The sequence below is a fragment of the Pristis pectinata genome, chromosome 20 (genome assembly GCF_009764475.1).
Source record: "Pristis pectinata isolate sPriPec2 chromosome 20, sPriPec2.1.pri, whole genome shotgun sequence".
In the NCBI taxonomy this organism is placed as follows: domain Eukaryota; kingdom Metazoa; phylum Chordata; class Chondrichthyes; order Rhinopristiformes; family Pristidae; genus Pristis; species Pristis pectinata.
In genome coordinates this window covers 25457157-25463156 of record NC_067424.1, presented here as the reverse complement: position 1 = coordinate 25463156, position 6000 = coordinate 25457157, and positions in this window count along the sequence as shown.

Here is a 6000-nt window from a genome sequence, read left to right as displayed (position 1 = left end):
GGGCACAAGGAAGCAGGCAAGCAAAGCCCTAGATGTTCAGTCACCTCCACTTCAGCCAGCCAGGCCATCCAAACCCCCCGAAGCTCAGAGACCCAGGTAGCCAAGTTGTGGCCCAGCCAATGAGTTCTCAAGCTAGAACAGCATCTTTTATTCAAGCCAGATGCTAGTCAATTTAGTAAGTGTACTGCTAAATGCTCACATTTGAAACCATGATGAAACTTAATTGTTCCTATTACCCCAGACTTCACTCGCATAACTCCGGGGGTAAGCACACTGCAGTTTAGAAACTCCACTGTAGATGATAAGTTACAACAAAGCACCAATCCCTCTTTCTCTTTCAGGGGCTGTGTAGAATTTCCAATGATTTTGTTAGGTTTAATATTTTGGAACTCCATCTTTATGTTTTCCATTAATGAAGTTCTGTTATGAGAAGAAATAAATAAAGGAGGAGAACATGGCCCATCAGGTTTGTTCTGCCATTTAAAGGACAAGAGGCTGATCCTCTGCCTCATCCATATTCCCACCCAAGCCAATTCCCCATTGCACTAACAGTCATAGAAGCAAAAAATATATGAGCCCATAATTTACTGACAAAATATCAACACTTATCATGTGCTTATCATGTGACTTACATGCAAGTGATGACAAGTCTAACAAGGAAGCAATTCGCCAGGAAACTGCCACATGCAATTTCACCACTCTGTGGTTAATCTTGTGGAACTGGTAGTAGTCCCTTAGTGAGTTTCATGAAATCCCTTTAATGGGAGTTTGATTGCCATTTAAACTTTTCACTGAAAATTAAGGCTGTCTTTGCAAGAGATGTAAGAATGGGGAAAACTGTTTCATTATAACCCTCCAGAAGCCCTTACAGAAGTACACCCATTGTCATATTTTTACTATCACTTCCTATCTGCATATTGATGCAAATTTTTGTTCACAAACTCTGTTTAGTTCATTCTTTACTTCTGGAGCAAAAAAACTTATGTTATGTTCTTGATTCCATGTGAAATTGGGTGTGGCTGTGAACTTAAATTTGTTTTCTCCTTTTGGTTCAATATTATCTTCAAATTTGATCATTTTTGATTGATGTTCTAAATCCTGGTTGCTGATGTAAATTGGAAACAGTTGTGATTCCTTGGAATACCCAGCACAACCCACCACACTTCATCTGGATTTTACTAATGATCACTGTTTATTAGCCTTAAGTTAATTCCCAACCTTTAGGTTGAAAGCCCATGGCTTTGAAATTAAATTGTTTTACTTTATCAAAAGCCTTTTTGGAACTTAAGGTACATGAGTGGACAGCCAGCACCTTTTCCCCAGGGCAGCAATGGCCAATACCAGAGGACATCAATTTAAGGTCAGAGGAGGAACGTTTAGGGGAGATGTCAGAGGAAGGTTCTTTACACAGAGAGTGGTGGGTGCCTGGAATGCACTGCTGGAGGTGGTTGTAGATGCTGATACAACAGGGACATTTAAAAGGCTCTCAGATAGGCACATGGAAGTAAGAGAAATGGAGAGTTATGAGCTGTGCTGGAGGGAAGGGTTAGATTGATCATGGAGGAGTTGTTCACATAGTTCGGCACAACATCGTGGGCCAAAGGGCCCATACTGTGCTGTGCTGTTCTATGTTCTATGTCATGCTGTTTACCAAGGCTCATTTATTGTCATTATTTTCAAAGCAAAAAACAATCACTTAATTATTTTTATTTTCTATTAAGTACTGCATTAAAGCTGTCCTCTCTATAGCCATATAAATGTAAACCAGTAGCTGAAAGAGAGACGGAGAGGAAAGGAGGAAAAATATGGTTCACAGTTTGTCTTTTAGTAAATTATGTTAACTCATTAAACTGTGGTAGTGACACCACTTAACAGTTACACTGAAGTAAATCACAGTGGACATGTGGAAGGGGATAAGTTGATAACCTGGTGTTCTACAACCCAATCACCAAGGGAAGCAAGTTGTAAACACAAAGAGAAATATCAGTGTTGCATGCATAGCTTAATGCCTTCAGCACTGTAATATAAATCACAAATTACAGAGGTGCTATTAAAAACTGAAGTTGTGAAGAAACATGTAATCTCATTGACAATATAAATGTGCATTTATAACTTGTTTGAATGAAGTAAAAAGGTCAAGCTTCCAAGGTCATTACATTGATTGATTATTCATGGTAAAGTATGTAATGTTGACCTTTACAATGATATACTTGATATGCTCCACATTGGAAATGATATGGGCAGTCCATAGAATGAAATAATTTATTTTTAATCTATAAAAGTAAACTAACTTTCATTACCCACGATCAATAAAGCACTAGTTTCTTTCATTAATAATTTTTCATGAAGTTCTGGGATATAATTTTTTTTCTCACTCAAGAAAGCAAAAGCCAAATTCCTTCATAAATCATGTCAAGGATAGAATGAAGACAGGAAAGAAGGAGAACCATTATTGTCATTTTGCATGATGTGAAATGTAAGATTTAAAAGCCTGAAGGTTGTAAATTGAAAGAAGGTTTGAAAGCAGATAAGTTCTTTGATAATTTGAGGTCCTTGGAAAGAAATGAGTTCTAGAAAAAACTGTGAAATTAGTCTTGATTTCAAATCAGTGGAAGTGCAAGGAGAGGGGCTGCTAATTACAAACATCAAAAAGAAAACATTCTTAAAAGCACTGTGTATGCTAGAATTGACATAAAAGGAATTTGCAAGGAACATTGCAATGATTAGATCTTGAGCTCAAACAAAGTGACATTTATTTCTGTATTCTGTTTAAAAATGAGGAAGACATCCTGAAAGACCCTGCTTAATTTTGTGTGAATTATTTTATTAGAGGAAGATAGGACTTGTAGTCAAACATTGCCAATAGATAAGATAACAGTGTTTAGACTGAAAATACTTCCAAGTTTCTTGGTAGCAGTTGAGCAAAGAAAAGCTATTGGTGCTGAGATAAAGAACTGCTAAAAAACATTGGCAAGGTTCAAGCCAGATGGAAGCAGAAACTGGAAATCAGTGTTGGAAAATAGATCATATTTTGACCTGGGGCACTGAGTTAGTTTGTCATTGGAAGGAAACTCCACTGGGTTTTTAAAGGTATGCACAATCCTCACCGAAACATTTTTTTTCCAAACGACATCCAGACGCCATTAAACCAATGGAATAAAGATAAAAATTGACCACATTGTGTTTTGCTTGTAGATCATGACATCAAGGTATTGTCCTTGAAATTCTTCAGCACATGGAGCAGTGCAATAGTCACAGTGCTTGGCAGGTCACAGTGTTTTGGGCCCACCGTTGCGGAGTTTCACTGGCATACAATCCAAGATATTATATGTAGGAGAATGGGATTCACAAGCTGAACACATTCAGAATATGTTCCTCTGCTTCTATGGGGGTGAGATTTGGGAGGATTGAGATGTGAAGGATAGGGTAGGCCATTATAGGGGGATACAAATGTGCATGAGGATGTGATGAGTGAGAGGATTTTGAAGAGTCCAAGGGAGAACAGATATGGATTGCATGTGTTTTAATTAAAAGTGGACTTGCTTAAAGTTACCTCCCAGCACTGGAATCCATGTATTGTGACCTGAAACTACTCAGGTAGGAATTGCTTATATTGGAAGGTCTGCTTTCACATGAGTGGTCAGTGCTATCTGCAGACAATGGCGGTACCTCTAAACTGTGAAAATCTCACATATTAGCATTTGTAAGTAATTATGTCACTTTTTAAAAATTTTGTCTGGCTCCTTTAAAAACAGAAACCTAGTAGGGCTGTCACACCAAATTTATACCCACTCAAAGTTATCTACACCAGCCGAGGGTAAGTTTCTTTGGGCGGTAAATCCATCTCTGTAGATCTAAAGTCTGTTAAAAAAAATTGTCTCAGGCTTTGTGAGTGCTAAAATTGATTATAGCCACCAAGAAATGTGCCTTTTCATTGCTATGGTCTTCACCTTAATTGTATTATGCTGAGTCTTGTGAGTGTTGTCACACTGTTGTGCCAAGGCAGCAGCACAACCAACAGAAATTTATGTGTCCATTTAGTACGGGTCAGTGGGAACTGGTCAGTGGATAGAATTATTATTGGAGGAACAGAATGACTGCAAGCATGAAGGACAAGTGAACAGGAGTGTTCCATTAATGACACACATAGAAATAAGTCAGTACGACCCAATAGTTATAATGGGGATGTGATTGCAAGGACTGGGATTAAATATTCCAGAATATATAAATTTTAGAAAAGGTGAGCAAAATGGAACAGGAGGAGTAGAATCCCTGACAATAAATAATGAGATAAAAGCAGTAGAATTGATCTTAGCTTGGAAAATCCAGTTGTAGAATCATTTTGGGTGGAGATAAGAATTTGCAAATTGCAGAAAATAGAGATAGGGACTGTTTGTGAGTGCCTTACAGACTGAGGTATCAGAAAATGTCAGAGAAATTAAATATTCTTTTGTCTGTCTTCACCGATGACACAGCAAACCTCCCGAAAATAGTTGAGAACAATAAGTCAAGAGTGAATGAGGAGTAGAAAGAAAGTAGAATAGTAAAAAAGAGAGAAATTAATACGCCTGAAAGGTAATAAATTCACAGGGCCTGATGACCTGAATCACAAGGTTTTGAAAGAAATGGCTACCAATTTGTCATCTTCCAAAGTTCTGCAGAATCTAGAATAATTCCCAGTAGAAAGTAATGAATATTATCCCACCACTTAAAAAGAGGTGAGAAAAAAAATGAGGAACTATATTTCAATTAGCCAGCCATCAGCAGCTGGGAAAATGTTAGATTCTATGTGAGAGAAAGTGGTTAAAGGGCACTTAGAAAATAATAAAAGAATTGGGCAGAGTCAACATTGACTTACGAAAGTGAAATCATGTTTGACAAATTTGATAGTTTCAGATGGTAACGTATGAACATTGAAGTATACAAAATTCATTTGGGACTTAACAGGCTGGATGCAGGAGGGATAGTCCACTGGCTGGGGTATCTGGAACCAGGAGTCACAATCTCAAAATGCAGGTTCAGCCAATCAGGACAGAAGTGAGAAGTTTTTTTCACCTAGAGGGTAGTGACTCTTTGGAAATCACAACCAAAGCTTCAATCATTGAGTAGATTGCAAACAAAGATTGATAGGTTTTTGGATGTTAGTGGAATCAAGGAATTAGAGTTCATGCAGGAAAATGGCACTGAGGTGAAAGATCAGCTGTGGATGTATTGAATGGTGGACCAGGTGTAAGGGGCCAAATGCCATATCCCTGCTTCTACTTCTTGCATTCATGAAATAGGATGAGATTGCTGGAATCTCCATTTCTGGTGACATGGCGACTTGAGCTAGGGCAAATTTTGCTCTGCTATTGTCGGGAGCTCAGAGAAGGGAAAGCTAAATTTCTTCAGCAGCTATAATGGAAACATTACAATACAGAAGGCCAGTTGGCCCATCAGGTTCATGCCAGCTCCCAGCAAAGCAATCCCATTAGTCCCATTCCCGTTGTCCTTATTTCCCTTTATCCTGCGATTTATTCTTTCACATGTCCATCAACTCCCTTTTGATCCTTTTTGCCACTTTTTGTTTTGCAGTGGCCAATTAACCTGACAGCACATCTTTGGGAATGTGGGAGGAATCCTGAGCACCTGGTGGAAATCCATGCAATCACAGGGAGATTGTTTTAAGTTCAGGCAGAGAACCTGAGTTCAGGATCCAACCTGCATCTCTGGAGGTATGAGCCAACAGTGCTAACTGCTATGCCAGTTTGTGGGACAAAGAACTATGTCACAAAATTTGCATTTAAACAAGTCATTTAAAACAAGCAGGATGATGCTGCAACGAACATACATTCTATTACTGTGTAGAGTAATAATTGTATTCTGTGACAAATAGAGAAGCAGTAAATGCAGTTTTGGATTAAAGAGCATAAAATAAAGACAACAGCAGCCTGCTCCTTAAAAGCAATTTATTTATTCCTGTACTGCAGTGTTGACCAATAGATTCACATCCCAAAGTAT